The sequence below is a fragment of the Triturus cristatus genome, chromosome 4_2, assembly GCF_964204655.1.
Source record: "Triturus cristatus chromosome 4_2, aTriCri1.1, whole genome shotgun sequence".
In the NCBI taxonomy this organism is placed as follows: domain Eukaryota; kingdom Metazoa; phylum Chordata; class Amphibia; order Caudata; family Salamandridae; genus Triturus; species Triturus cristatus.
Window position 1 is genome coordinate 666,457,216 of NC_140586.1, and position 16,785 is coordinate 666,474,000.

Consider the following 16,785-nt stretch of genomic DNA (forward strand, 5'->3'; position numbering starts at 1 on the left):
TTTCCTGACTTCAGAATGCACATCGGACAGCATCGGATGGTTTTCCTAGTTCCTCGTGTGGAATCTGTTGTGGGAGCTGGGGACTGCTGTCTCGCGCAGCCAGTAACATCTGCAACCACAGGGCAGTCCGAGGCGGAAGGGAGTTCGAGTTTCCTGCATTTCATTCTCGACTCCTCTAGACGCGGGTCGACTGCCGACCTCTGCTTGCAACACTGTCTTTCCTCGAAGCGGTCTACAGATGTTAATGAAGTGAAGTGGCGTCATTGAATTTACAAGCGCCCTGGAAAACTTCCGCTCTACAACACATCAAAATCGGATCTGAGAGAAAACTGGGGCTCCGCTGAATCGGGTATGGCTTTAATTTTCACTTGTGGTTGTTATCCTGGTATCCAAAAACAGGTGCGAATGGAAGGGGAACAGAATACTTTTCAGGTGTTTTTATGTTTCAGCCAGTTCTCACTTTAAAATGCAAAGGTGGCGTACCCACTGAGTTGCACGAATTGTCCACAACTCCTTGCGAGATTGGCGTACATTCTGACAGGAGGAAAAAGCGCGGAGATGAAAAGTCTCCGTCCTTGGCTCTGCTTTTCACAGGCTCGGGAGGTTTTTTTGTGTGCATGTTGTTGTGTCAGTGCAGTTTGAGACTATGGCGAATATTTCTCATTATGTGTTTAATGGGGGTTCCTTTCTCTCGACGAATGAAATATTTTTACGGACTCAAGTACTGTTACACTAGTAGTACTGTTGTTCTGATGTAATGCCCTGATTAAATTTTACACAGATAACACCCATTCACAGTTAGGGTTTGTGGTAGTTAAATTGTTTGAACCCACCCGTTCCACAGCCGTCACCCCACCACCCTTCTTCAATAATTCTAGCTCTGTGATTCAGCTGGGATTTGAAGGCATGTAAAGGCAAGGTAAATTTACAAATTAGGCGCTGCTAGCTAAAACGTAAAAAGTAGCTATGTTGCACATGTCGGGGGTCACTTAACAACAATGCTTCTGGTAAATGTAAAAGTACCAGTGTCACACCTGAAACCAGACAAAGTGAAATGTTTATTGTATGTTCCCACTTAGACAACATTGTCATAATATGCTAGTTAGTCTGTAAAGTCGTCCGAATCATGATTCGATGTTATTAAACTTTACCAAGTCGTGTACCTCTTTTAACTATTTCTTTTAGCAGTTACAGATGTTTTTTTTGTTTTGTTAATACGATCGCAATGCTTTAATTCTAGATGTTACCGAGTGCGTCATACGTGCACATATCTTTAGCTTTTTGATAAATGTCATAGTTTTCAACATTATTTCTTGGGCAATGCCATATTTTTGCTTAGGTAATCATTTGGAATATCCATCATCATTATGTTCCCTCCTTTCTAAGAATCATGGAAGGCAGACGTGTATCATGTGAACCCCTTCAGTCGGTCCTACCTTTTTTTAAGTGAACACTTTGCATTCTGGTACTTGTAGTTTTTAGGTCCTGACTGCCAGATAGCGTAAACTGCTTAGTTGTTAAACAACTTTCAGGGACCATACCAAAAAGTAACAGTGGGCTTAGAGCCTGCCCATTACTTTAATTGCTTTTGTTTGTTGTCTCTCTTCTTTTCGTGCTTCTTCAATGACTTTCCTTCCTGTTCTCGTGTTTGTCCTTTCCCTGGCTCATATCTTCTTTGCCATTCTGTTGATGGGCTGACATATCCTTCCACTGCTCTTATATAGGGATATTTTTCTTTGGCTTTTATCATGTCACGGGAGTCGGCGGCGTAGCAAGGTCAGGTGGTACCCAGTGCAGAAAATTTGTCACCCCCACTCTCCCTCCCCTGTGCGAAAAATTTCTTGTCACCCCACCCCACACTGACATTAATAAAGAAAGAAGGAAAATAAGATACTTACAGTTGCAAGTGTAATTGATGACACCTGGGGCGGCCCGCACCCACCGCACCCGCCTTCCTATGCCGCTGACGAGAGTGTGTGTTTTTTGCGTTCTCTCCCTGATATGCTGTTTCTCTCATCACATTTTGTTTTGCTCCCCCTCAATCTACTTCCTCTCTCCGTCATGTGCTGTTTTCCCATTAGATGTCTGGTCTTACCTCACACACTCCATGTAGCTCCCTTCTCCCCTACCCCAGCTTTTCTCTTTTTATTTTTAACATACTGCAAGAAACTAGCAACTAACTCTGCCTCTCCTGGGAAAAGTTAAAAATACTTCCTTGGGCAAAATTACAAGAAGACACCGGTTTTAGATTACCTTGACAATTTGCACTCGTTTTATCCATTTTTTTTACTCGTAACGCCCTAGCCTCTTGCCTACCTTCTAAAAATTGAGCGTTTCTTATTGGTTTTGTATTTTTGTAATGGTTTAGATTAACTATAAAAAAGAACAATTGATAGACAGAATGCAGAACAATGTCATACATTCACCCCAATACAGAGATCTGGGCCTAAATCCATCGTTTTTTTGCTCACCATGCCATTCCAGTTTGAACCCAGCCATATGCAAATCCGTCTTGACCCTGTGCCTCATGGGTACAGACCAGCCAGATTTGCCAAGCCAGGTCCTCCCTGGACTGGAAACAAGCATCCTAGGACCGGTTTCGGGGTTTCACCCCTCTCCAGCCAGGATAGCTTGATTCCAGTGGCATGGAGAGCACGGGACCCACGTCTGGGCATGCCCTTCCCACGCGGGGCGACAAATGCAAAAACAACAGTTGATGAACAGAATGCAGAACAATGTCATACATTCACCCCAGTACAGAGATCTGGGCCTAAATCCATCATTTTTTTGCTCACCATGCCATTCCAGTTTGAACCCAGCCATATGCAAATCCATCTTGACCCTGTGCCTCATGGGTACAGTCCAGCCGAACTGCCAAACCAGGTCCTCCCTGGACTGGAAACAAGCATCCTAGGACCGGTTTCGGGGTTTCACCTCTCTTCAGCCAGGATAGCTTGATTCCAGTGTTATGGAGAGCATGGGACCCACATCTGGGCATACTCTTCCCACGCGGGGTGACAAATGCAAAAACAACAGTTGATGGACAGAATGCAGAACAATGTCATACATTCATCCCAGTACAGAGATCTGGGCCTAAATCCATCGTTTTTTTGCTCACCATGCCATTCCAGTTTGAACCCAGCCATATGCAAATCCGTATTGACCCTGTGCCTCATGGGTACAGTCCAGCCCGACCTGCCAAACCAGGTCCTCCCTGGACTGCAAACCAGCATCCTAGGACTGGTTTTGGGGTTTCACCCCTCTTCAGCCAGGATAGCTTGATTCCAGTGGCATGGCGAGCACGGGACCGCCGTCTGGACATACCCTTCCCACGCGGGGTGACAAATGCAAAAACAACAGGTGATGGACAGAATGCAGAACAATGTCATACATTCACCCCAGTACAGAGATCTGGGCCAAACTAAATCCATTGTTTTTTTGCTCACCATGCCATTCCTGTTTGAACCCAGCCATATGCAAATCCGTCTTGACCCTGTGCCTCATGGGTACAGTCCTGCCCGAACTGCCAAGCCAGATCCTCCCTGGACTGGAAACAAGCATCCTAGGACCGGTTTCGGGGTTTCACCCCTCTTCAGCCAGGATAGCTTGATTCCAGTGGCATGGAGAGCACAGGACCCACGTCTGGGCTTACCCTTTCCACGCGGGGTGACAAATGCAAAAACAACAGTTGATGGACAGAATGCAGAACAATGTCATACATTCACCCCAGTACAGAGATCTGGGCCTAAATCCATTGTTTTTTTACTCACCATGCCATTCCAGTTTGAACCCAGCCATATGCAAATCCGTCTTGACCCTGTGCCTCATGGGTACAGTCCAGCCCGAACTGCCAAGCCAGGTCCTCCCTGGACTGGAAACAAGCATCCTAGGACCGGTTTCGGGGTTACACCCCTCTTCAGCCAGGATAGCTTGATTCCAGTGGCATGGAGAGCACGGGACCCACGCCTGGGCATGCCCTTCCCACGTGGGGTGACAAATGCAAAAGCAACAGTTGATGCACAGAATGCAGAACAATGTCATACATTCATCCCAGTACAGAGATCTGGGCCTAAATCCATCGTTTTTTTGCTCACCATGCCATTCCAGTTTGAACCCAGCCATATGGAAATCCGTCTTGACCCTGTGCCTCAAGGGTACAGTCCAGCCCGAACTGCCAAGCCAGTTCCTTCCTGGACTGGAAACAAGCATCCTAGGACCGGTTTCGGGGTTTCACCCCTCTTCAGCCAGGAAAGCTTGATTCCAATGGCATGGTGACCACGGGACCCACGTCTGGGCATAACCTTCCCACGCGGGGTGACATATGCAAAAACAACAGTTGATGGACAGAATGCAGAACAATGTCATACATTCACCCCAGTACAGAGATCTGGGCCTAAATCCATCGTTTTTTTGCTCGCCATTCCAGTTTGAACCCCGCCATATGCAAATCCGTCTTGACCCTGTGCCTCATGGGTACAGTCCAGCCCGAACTGCCAAGCCAGGTCCTCCCTGGACTGGAAACAAGCATACTACGACCGGTTTCGGGGTTTCACCCCTCTTCAGCCAGGATAGCTTGATTCCAGTGGCATGGAGAGCACGGGACCTACGTCTGGGCATATCCTTCCCACGCTGGGTGACAAATGCAAAAACAACAGTTGATGGACAGAATGCAGAACAATGTCATACATTCACCTCAGTACAGAGATCTGGGCCTAAATCCATCGTTTTTTTGCTTACCATGCCATTCCACTTTGAACCCAGCCAAATGCAAATCCGTCTTGACCCTGTGCCTCATGGGTACATCCAGCCCGAACTGCCAAGCCAGGTCCTCCCTGGACTGGAAACAAGCATCCTAGGACCGGTTTCGGGGTTTGACCCCTCTTCAGCCAGGATAGCTTGATTCCAGTGGCATGGAGAGCACAGGACCCACGTCTGGGCATACCCTTCACACGCAGGGTGACAAATGCAAAAACAACAGTTGATGGACAGAATGCAGAACTATATCATACATTCACCCCAGTACAGAGATCTGGGCCTAAATCCATCGTTTTTTTGCTCACCATGCCATTCCAGTTTGAACCCAGCCATATGCAAATCCGTCTTGACCCTGTGCCTCATGGGTACAGACCAGCCAGATTTGCCAAGCCAGGTCCTCCATGGACTGGAAACAAGCATCCTAGGACCGGTTTCGGGGTTTCACCCCTCTCCAGCCAGGATAGCTTGATTCCAGTGGCATGGAGAGCACGGGACCCACGTCTGGGCATGCCCTTCCCACGCGGGGCTACAAATGCAAAAACAACAGTTGATGGACAGAATGCAGAACAATGTCATACATTCACCCCAGTACAGAGATCTGGGCCTAAATCCATCGTTTTTTTGCTCACCATGCCATTCCAGTTTGAACCCAGCCATATGCAAATCCATCTTGACCCTGTGCCTCATGGGTACAGTCCAGCCGAACTGCCAATCCAGGTCCTCCCTGGACTGGAAACAAGCATCCTAGGACCGGTTTCGGGGTTTCACCTCTCTTCAGCCAGGATAGCTTGATTCCAGTGTTATGGAGAGCACGGGACCCACGTCTGGTCATACTCTTCCCACGCGGGGTGACAAATGCAAAAACAACAGTTGATGGACAGAATGCAGAACAATGTCATACATTCACCCCAGTACAGAGATCTGGGCCTAAATCCATCGTTTTTCTGGCTGGACTGTTCCCATGAGGCACAGGGTCAGACTGATTTGCATATGGCCATGTCTGAACTGGGGTGGTGGAGTGAGCTAAAGATTGATGATGGATTAAACCCAGATCAGTTGACTGGGGGTGAGTGTTTGATTTGCTCAAACGCTCCGTCCAACATCCCCTTTGGTATCGCTCTGATTAATCCTGGGTCATAATTTTAACAAAACAAGGTGTGCACACGCATACATCATCATGCATGTGCGTGCCTATGTAGGTGTGTGGTTCTGGATAAGCATGTAGGTTTACAGTGTGTTGTGAACATGTGATTCCTTTTTAGGTTGAAGCCTGCTTGCTAATGACCTCTTGGGCACATTCTGAAAGCTTGCCCGGGAATGCATTCCATCAATTGCTTACCATTGGCTTTATGTTTTGTAACCCACATTTGCTTGCTTACTATTTGCTGGCTTTATTTTTTTTAGGCCGTCCTGCTTGAGTTCATTCCTCTGTGGTGCATAGCCTATTTACTGTATTCTCCCTTAAGTGCTCACTTTCTGTAAACAAGCCTTTAAATCTTGTTTTTATTTTGTCACATTTGATGTGCTTTCAATGACAAAGGGCAAAAGTGAGACTCTGTTTTCTGAGGGAGCTTGGTGTTTACTTTTCTTTCTCTGACTTCAAAGTGCAAGCATTTATGTGACAATCATGCTGTGAAAGGAAAGGCTTTTTTTCCAGTTCACAACAAAAGTTAAATATCTGTAAATGAACTGTGCAGATATTTCAGAATTAGGAACGTTTTGTTTGTTGTAATTCTGAAGTGTGGTGGAAACAAATATTATAAAACGATCAAAACAAATCAAAACTAACAAATCCTAACCTACTTCTCTGAGCTACCACCTAGACACCTCCATGTATTTGTGCATTTAAACATTTCATTAACATGTACTAGGTGATGACATTTCCACACATTGTTTGTGCGCTGTATACTTTTATTAGTAAAACTGTGTCTGTGTAATAAAAGTATGTCTGGTCAAATGTAATGGTGCTTTCAATTGAAAATGTGTTGTCTGTAATGGCAGTGCACTACCACAATATGCGTACTCCACACCATGCCACTCTACTCTGCACCACTCATTCTACAACACTCTACTCCACTTAAAACCCCTCCATTATATGCCACTCTGATCTGCCACTCCATTATACAACACTCCACTCTACAACACGCCATTCTATGACACTCTACGGCACTCCATTCCATGTCACTCCACTCGATGCCACTCTGACACGCTACTCTACGAGAAACAACTCAACTCTATGACACACCACTCAATTCTGACACGCCACTCTGTGCCACTCCACTTTGTGACACGCCATTCCACTCTATGCCTTCTCCACACCACTCCACTATATGCCAATCTACGACACTCCACTCTACTCTGCAATGCACCACTCCACTCCCATCCACTCTAGGACTTGCCCCTCCACTCTGCTTCCCTCCACTCTGCGGCCCCTCCACTCTGCGGCCCCTCCACTCTGCGTCCCCTCCACTCTGCGTCCCCTCCACTCTAGTCTACAACACTCTACTCCATTTTACGACACTCCACTCTGACACCTTACTGCACTCTCTGCTACACCAGTCCACTCTACTTCACTCTATGCCAATCCTCTCTACTCCACTCTACTTCACTCAGTGCCACTTTTCAAAATTGTACTCCACTCTTCGACATTCTACCCCACTATACACAATTCCCTCTAGCCTCTACATTCCACTTTACTCAACTCTACATCAGTATGCCACACTCCACCACTCTATGCCACTCTACTCTGATACTCTACTCCACTCTGTCACTCTGCCACTCTACTACACTCTATGCAACTTCCTATATGCTAAACTATGCCACTTTACTTCACAATACTCCATGCTACTCCACTATGCCACTTTATACCACGACACTCTATGCCACTGCACTCTACGACAACTTACTCCACTTCATGCCACTCTACTCCACTCTACCCAAATTGCTCTATGCCACTCCATGCCACTGTACAACACCCTATGCTACTCCACAACACGCTACTGCACTCTACGTCGCTCCACTCTACACCCTTCCACTATACTGACTCTACTCCTTCCACAAACCTCCACAACACTCTATGCTACTCCATTCTATGCCACTCAACTCTACAACAATCTACTCCACTGTATGGAATGCTCTCTATGCTCCTCCACGCCACTTACATCACTCTTCACCACTCCAGTCTACCCTAGGCCACTCCACTCCCCTGTATGCCACTCCAATCCACAACACTCACTGTCACTCCACTCTATGGCACTCTACTCCACTCCACAGCATGGCACTACTCCACTCTTCACCCTTCCACTCTATTCAACTCCACTCCCTTCATGATACTCCATTCCACTCTGCGCCTATACTCCACTCTAGGCCACTCTGACACTCCACTCCACTCTACGACACTCTACTCCACTTCACTCTACCACACTCTATGCCACTCCACAACACTCTATTCCCCTCTAGTCTACGCCCATCCACTCCACTCTACGACTCTACACACTATGCCACTCCACTCCATGACACTCCACTCTACTCTACTCTACATCACTCCATGAGACTCTATACCTTTCCATGATGCTGCACGACACTTCACTCTCCTCTGTGCCATTAACTTTTAGCTATGCTTAACAGCAGTCACGCTGGTGCACAACACATTGGCAAAACCAATAGCTCTTGCATAGGCGAAACCAATTGGCTTTGCCAATGGTTGTTTAGAATATGTATACAGCCTCTCACCAGTATTTTTTTGCACCATGGCCTGGCACCCATTTTATTTAATTTTGTGGCTCTTTTTAGAGGTGGGGATAGTGGGAGTGAGTTTGCTGGTTCCCCATCCCTTCTGAGCACTGACAAAGATCCAAAGGAAGCGGTCAAGGCTGTCTCGCTGATTTGCATATAACATTATGTGTAATAATTTGTGCAAACCTAAAGGACTGAGATAGATTTTCGAGCCTCTTCCAATTCCTTTGGCAAGATCATGCCAGTGGGCAAGGCTACAGGTGCGTTAAGGGCTATGAATTCTACCTCCAGCCCCTTCCTAGCCTCATTCACAGGCCCCATTCAGTATTTCTGTAGGTAAGGAGGGAGGTGGGAAGGTAAGTGGAGGAGCAGCTAGCTCAGCCTCTCTCACACCATCCCCCATTCTCCAACAACAGAAGTGAACTAGGAGATGGGGACTGGATGTGGAGGGACTTCGTGCTGGGTTTCATGCAAGCCACATCACTCTGCCTTCAAATGTATGAGAGGTGGCACTTGTTCCTGGGCCATCAAGCACACGAAAGTGGATAGAGGGACTGCCTACAATAAGTCTAACTACTGACAATTGCTCTGGGTAGCATTCCAACCCATCGTTCTTTTGCCCTTCGTGCAACCTCAGTTTGGACCCAGCCATATGTAAACAAGTCTTGACCTTGCTCCAGTGGGACCTATCCAGTCCAAACTGCCAGGTAGGGACCTCCCTGAACTGAAACAGTTGCAGCCCAAGACTGATTTCTCCCTAACTGGGACTCATCAGTCAGGTGTAGCTTGGTTCCAGTGGCACGGTGAGCACAGGACCCATGTCTGGGTCGGTACATCAAACAGACAAAAGTTATTGGGAAAAATGCTTGCAATAAGTCTAACCACTGGCAGTCATTCAGGGTATCATTCCAACCCACTGTTCTTTTGCCCATCATGCCACCTCAGCAATCTTATGAGCTGCAGCCCAATTTAAAGTGAACGTCTTCAGTGTATTGTCTAGATGCATATGCTCTATGTATGGCTACACTCTTCACAAATTTCTCATTACATTTGGTTCAGTGATTATGCTGACACAGTTAGAGGAGGGGTGATTAAGTGGATAATTCTGGCATGTTGAGGATGTCTTTGGCTCGAATTTTAACGCTGGAGTGTGTTGGTTATATGTAAAGGACAATATGAAAAGGACAAAATCACAAAGTTGAACAGTTTTACTTTAAAAATAAGCTTTTCTATGATACTCTGGTGGATGACAGTCATCTTCTCCGAGCTCAAGATGAGGAAAATGGAGGTGTTCTTAACAACCTTATTTTTCATGTGTTGAAAGGCTAATTGAGGCCAATGGCAGTGAACATCTCTCCGCAGTTTGCCTCAACCTTAAAGAATCTTGTGTTGACAATGTACACAAAACCACCAATGAAATAGCAGAGTAGCTGTTTCCGTGACTCTTTCTATACTGACATGCTTTTTACATTTCTGCAGTTAGAATAACAAAGGCATTCATATAATTATGCTTTTGATATGAAAACTGTGTATACAGGTGCAGGGAGAGTGGGGTTGGGATGAAAATGAGTCCTAACTTATTCTTATCACAGCAGCAACGGTGATGGAGCTAGGTTAGTTTGAACTGTCACCATCGTTAGAATTGCTCTGGTGGCTACCGGTGGCACAAAGAGGCATTGATAAATAAATGTTTCTAGTACACCAACCAGTTTATGCATAATCACCTCAGTGTTTGACAGAAAAATTCAAAGGGTATCAACTCAGACGAACTTTAAGATCGGCTTCTCAGCTGATAATGCATGTATCCAGAGGTAATTGATGGTGTAAGATAATTTCAGAAAATCTTCATAGAAGCACTGTCATATGCTTCCCTTTAAACATGAGAGGAGGCTAACATAAGAAAAGTTTGAAAACTTAAAAAAAATGGGTGTTTCCATCAAAATAAGGACATTATCCTGGGTCATTCTCGGCTCAAACTAAATTGCACCAAGAAACTTTAATAAATGTGCTGTAACAAGTGCCTATAAATTAATGTAAAAATTATTTTATACAGTCATTCAGACGCCAACACGTGAGAGTATCATCACTGCTTATTAGCGTTTTCCATGGGTGGCCAGGGTACGCCCTCATTATCTATACGTTGAAAAAAGATGATACTTCAAATACAATGGGAGTCAATAAAGAGATATCAGTCTAACTGTGGGGTTTTCTATTGTTTTTGATGTAGCAGGAAGGATTAGTTTCTTACCGCTGCTCAAATCCACAACCAACTGATAGATGCTGGTTGATCTGTTCCCTTCTCTGTAAGAAAAGTCACTTTCAATGTGCCATTTCAGGATTGTCTACATTTTCTTGAGTCTTAACTGTTTCTCTAAAACATAATAAGCCATTCACAGTTGGAATCATCCAACATAATCCATGCCCCGACTTCCGCTTCTGCCATTTTTGTTTGTTTAGTTCTATTGACACATAAAACTAGGCAATTTAAAGACTGACTGGCACTCAGAGATTGTAGATTGTGGACCAAAGAGGAAACAAACGCTTCAGTAATTACTTTTTAGAAAGTATACATTCTTTTGATTTTAGCCAATGTGTGATTTATTTCTGCCATAAGGCAGACCACATCCTGGTTATTACTTTTAGCTGTCCTGGAAAAGTACATTTAACTTCTCCTTTTCAGACACCTGAGATGATCCATAATCTTATTCTACTAAAAGTTTTAGGATTTCAAGAGAGTAAAAACTGGAGCGCATTAGCCAAGTAGATGGTAAAAGTTTGTTCTATCTAATTATCTTTGGAAACGAGTAGCATCGAGACATAGAATTCAAAATTCAAATGGCTCAACAATTTTGCATATTAATTTTAATCTAACTGTCATGGATGTCTTGGGTTAGGTATTCCCTGGAGCTAAATGTTACAGACAGAAATTCCTAAAATACAAATATTTTTATCCCACAATTGAAACAACAGAAAGTCCTACCTCAGCACCTTAAAGTAAAACTGAAGTAAAAGTAAGACATTCCACACAAAATCTATTTATCCTTTGCAGAAGTCTACATATATTTATTTGATAAGAGCAGATTTGTTTATTTTCAGACTGAAAGTTCTTCCAAGGAACTAATTACAACAGGGATTCCTTATTCAATCCTGTACCTTAAGCAATGATACTAAAACTGCTGCTTCCCTCTCTGACTGTTTTTTAGTAAAAGACACAAGATGAGAACAGACATTTCACAGTAACACATTTTTATGCCTGCAACTATATCCTGTGGAGGACCTATTTATTTAAGACAATATGGGAGACCCCTCTCTGCATAGCAACACAAAACTACAAGGTTCATCGGGACTGATTCCCTGAAGCCTGTGTGTAAAATTGAACATTACTTACCAATCACCTCTGATCCTTGCTGGGAAGTCAAGCACACTTTCAATAAATGAATAAAAGACACCAGAGGAAGTAGGTAAGTAGGAAACTTGTGCCCTTGGGTATCCAGGAAGCCATTGAAAGGCATTTGTTTAGCACACACAATCCAGTCTACTCGCTCTCTGAAAACGCCACACTGTCATTCAGCACTTCCCTCAGGCAAGATGAAATGCCCTGCTAATTGCCAGAGTACCCTAGTTTAGCAGAAAGACTAATGCAATGGTAGAGAACCACACAGTGATTCCTCCTGTTTGACAACTTGTTTTGTATATGGTGCTAATCTGTACATGCGCACAATACTACACAACAATGATATAGCTTTGGCTCAAGTGCCTGCACAATCTTGACCTGTAGATAGAGGCTGACACTACTGTGGGATTAGCGAGATACCCTAGAGAAATTAAAAACTGCATGTGGCATAGCTAGTTATTGATGGCAGGACAATAGACTTCTCACACTAATTGTGTCAATTGTTATTGGCAGATTTTAACATTGTCTTATTTGCTTATGTTTTTTATAGGCGCAATGTAAAACTGTAAGAAAGTTGATCATTTTTTTCCATGGGCATCCCATGTTTTCCAGGCTCATTTTGCTGGCTGCAGGATTCCATGTGCTTTTACCACTGCTAGACCTAGACATTAGTATAGGCCTGTGCTTTCGCCTAAAACATATACATTGGATTACCCTATTTCATAGTTACATAGCATACACATTAGATTACCCTATTTGGTTTATATACAATTACTGTAAAACAGTAGTATATGTCACAGACAATTCACCAGAGGCATGGGAGTTAAATGTCATATGCAGACTGCAGTGTGTATTTACAGCACCCATACGTGTGATGAAAATATATGGCTGCCAGTAGCACCACTGAACTGTGGCTGGGCTGTGGTTTAAAGGCACTTCAGTAGCCCATGGCAAGGAAAAGTGCCTTGGTCATGTAAGAAAACCAGCTTTTATGTATTAATAGGTCACCCTAAAGTGTGCCTTGTTAACTCCATAGTATATAATAGCACAATTACCCCATACTTAAGCACTGAATGAATTATTGAATTAGATCATTTACCTCGGAAGCAAACAAGAGTTATGGACAAATGAGTCCCAAGGACAATTCAATCAGTCAATCAGTATTTTATAAAGCTCAGCTATTCACCCGATAGGGTATCTGGGTGCTTGCAGGTCCTGGAGGCTTATTCGAACAACCAGGTCCTGAGGGCCATTCGGAATTTCAGAAGTGAGGTGATGGTCCGGAGTTGCGTGGGGAGGTTGTTCCAGGTCTTTGCTGCAATGTGGGAGAAGGAGCATCCTCCACTTCTTTTTTTTTTAAGTTTGAGTTTATTGAAGAAATAAGAAGGGAAGGAGAAGGGAGGGGAACAGGGTATAATCATCATGATAAGCATATACAAAGAATAAGCAGTTCAATAGAAACTCTCATTAAAAGCAAAAATAACAAGCATGAGGTTCACATAAACAGAACCTACGTATAGGAATGAAAAATACCATATAATATAGTAGAACGCAATATCATAGCAAAAAGGCATTAAAGAAACAAGAAAATCATGGCGGCTGACGCACCTCAACTGTGTCAGGGTCTGGAGAGGCGTGCGCTGGAGCAAAGGAGGAGAGATAGGATACCAAAGGGAGCCAAATCAAGTCGCGTTTAATTGCTAGGGAAACGGGAGATACGTAATTAGTATCTAGGCGATGGTGGAAGCAAACTGCATTCCACCAAGATTGGTTGGAGACATTTGCAGCCTGCTTCCAATTAGAAGTAATGGTATGGAAAGCCACAGCAACTAGGAGGTCAAGTAATAGATAATGGGATGGAGATTGCGGGAGTGACGGTGATAGGGAACCTAGAAAAACTTGTAAAGGGGAAAAGGGAATTTGAAGTTGGAATATTTTTTGTATTTGCGTCCAAACTAGGTGCCAGAACTTGGAGAGAAGAGGGCATTCAAACAACATGTGTTTGAGATCCGCAACGGGACAGGAACAGGACCAACAAATAGGGGATGTGTCAGGTGAAAAACGGGATAACGCATGTGGAGTACATAAAGTTCTGTTATAAATAAAATATAAGGTTTGGGTAGTATTAGCAGCTCTAGAGGTTTTATGAAGCTTAGCCCATATTTTGTCCCAAAAAGGTATTGGCCAATCCTGAGAAAGATCCAATTCCCATGCATTCTCGATTTTAGACTTTAGTCTGTCAGTGGAGTATCGGAAAGAGTTATAAATAGCAGAGGCTAAGGGAGACGTCTCCAATAATAAAGAAGTAGCTTTGCGGTCCAAAGGAATATCAGTAGATGGCGCCAAGGAGCGAAGATATAAGATCAGGACTGGGAGAAGGGCATTGTATTGCGATCGAGTAGAAGAGGGCAGTGAGAAAGAGGATTGAAGTTCCTGGAATGAGAGAGGAGTATCTTGGGAAATTAATTGAGAGATCCAACACAATCCTCGAGAATGCCATGTCTTCCAAAATATGGTGCGATTACGAATTTTGAAAAGAGAGTTGTGCCATATCGGTTGTTCGTGAATGGAAAGGAGGGAGGGATAAGATGATATTAGGTAAGGGAGAAGGAGAGTACGGGAATGAGAATTAACAGGCGTACGAAAGCGAACTAAAGAAGACGTGAAGGATAAGAACTCGCGAAAGGTAAAGGTGGACAGAAAGGAAGATTCCATACTTAACCAGACGGGCGGATAGTGCGGAAGATCAGAAGAGAACCAACGGGTCGATTGTTTCAAAGAGAAAGCTTGATGATATTCTCTGAAATCCGGAAAGCGCACACCAGACTGGGCCTTATCCTTGCGCAATGAAGCCAAAGCTATCCGAAACCGCTTGCCATTCCATAAGAATTTCAGCAACAAGGAATCAATCCGTTTAAAGAAGGAAACTGGAATGTGTACTGGAAGCATGGAAATGGTATAGAGAAGAAGAGGGGATAACATCATTTTTATAGAATTGAGCCGACCCCACCAGGACAGAAAGAGCGGGTGCCAACGTTGAATAGCCGTGTCCATTTTCTTGAAGACATAATCAAAATTAAATTTGAGCGTATCAGACAGGAGAGGAGCGAATCAAACACCCAGATATTTGATCTTAGACGGTTGCCATGAGAAACCCGTTTGGGAAAAAAGATGCTTTTGACAAATAGGGTTTAAAGGTAGAATCTCGCACTTATCAGCATTTAGACGATAACCAGAGACCGCGGAGAAGGAAGACACCTGCTGGAGAAAAGAGGGAATAGAGCAAACTGGATCAGAGCAGTAAAAAAGAATATCGTCAGCATAGACCGAGAGTTTAACCTGACGCGAACCAAATTTAAAATCAGAAATACTGTTGTTCAGACGAATTTTGGTAAGAAAGGGTTCCAAGGCTAAAACAAAAAGTAGGGGGGATAGAGGACAGCCCTGAGGCACTCCCCTGTGCAACGAGAAATAATCCGAGGTCATCCCGTTGACAAAAATGGAAGCCTGGGGATTAGAATAAAGTAAAGAAATAATAGAGATGAATTTGGAAGAAAAGCCATTTCAGCATAAGGCCTGAAACATAAAATCCCACCCGATCCTGTCAAAGGCTTTCTCCGCGTCTAAAGAAATAGCCGCGAAGGGAAGCGACAGAGAGGAAGCCTTGCTAAGTATATTAAGAAAAACACTGGAATTGTCAGAAGAGAGACGGCCCTTGACAAAGCCTGACTGTTCAGGGCTAATGAGATCGGGTAAAAGGGGATCCATGCGCAATGCCAAAATTTTAGCCAGAATTTTATAATCCGTATTGACCAGGGAAATTGGTCTGTAATTTTTGCATAACGAGTGGTCCTTATCTTCTTTGGGAATTAAACAGATTAAAGCCTGTTGGAAGGAGCCGCTGGAAGAACCCGCTACAAGGAAGGATTGGAATAATAGTAACAGTTTAGGGAGAAGTAGAGAGGCAAAGTGGCTGTAGAATTCAATAGTGAAACCATCAGGGCCTGGAGACTTACCGTGTCGCAAATTAGAAACAGCATGGGAAATTTCAGAAAGCAAAATGTCCTGTTCTAGGGCAGCAAAATCAACGTGAGAAGCCGGGGGGGAGGGAACAAATGAAAATATGAAAGAAGATCCGTAGTCTCCGGGATGTGCTCGGGGGTATAAAGATTGTCATAGAATTTAACAAACTCAGAAAGAATGTCTTTATCTTTAAAGCAAGAGTTCCCAGTGGAAGTCTTAATGGACTCAATCTTTGTACGCTCCTTTCTTATCCTTAAGTAATTGGCCAAAAGTTTCCCCATTTTGTTCTTACCCCCATAATACCTGGAATTACATTTTAGCAAAAGGTTAGAGGCAGCATCAGTTGTAAACCTATTGAAGGAAATGTTCGCATCAATAAGCTTTTTAAGAGAAATCTCAGATTTAGAAGCATGATAATCAAGCTCTAAATTCTTAATATTAGCTAAAATGCGTTCGGACTTGGCTTCTCGAAGTTTCTTTCGTCGGGCTACAAAATTAATAATAAAACCCCTAGAGGTTGCTTTAAAAGAATCCCAAACAGTAACAAAAGAGGAATCAGGGGTATGATTGAGAAGGAAAAATTCAGTGGCAAAGGCAGTAAATTCAGAACAAAAAGTAGGTTCCAAAAGCAAAGCATTGTTGAAACGCCATCTGCCAGAGTGAGGGGAAAAAGGAAGTAGGTCAAGGTCCACATGAATCGGAGCATGGTCCGAGATTAGGATGGAACCAATGTCAGAGCGTATAGCGTGCTGGGAAAGGGATTTACTAAGGAAGATATGATCAATGCGGGATTGTGATTGATGTGGAGGGGGGTAAAAACTGTATTCCCTAAGATCAGGATTACACAATCGCCAGATATCCACCAAAGCATTATTTTG

General features: G+C 43.9%; 1 protein-coding gene across 1 annotated transcript in view; it reads left to right on the top strand.

Annotated features, from left to right (window-relative positions):
• The first annotated feature begins 10 nt into the window (after positions 1-10).
• Positions 11-16,785, top strand: part of LOC146834868 (FRAS1-related extracellular matrix protein 1-like) — a 991,143-nt gene continuing 974,368 nt past the window's right edge. Inside the window, exon 1 of the mRNA XM_085602468.1 lies at positions 11-349. The gene's annotated coding sequence lies outside the window, so the exon portion shown is untranslated. The remainder of the gene's footprint in view (positions 350-16,785) is intronic.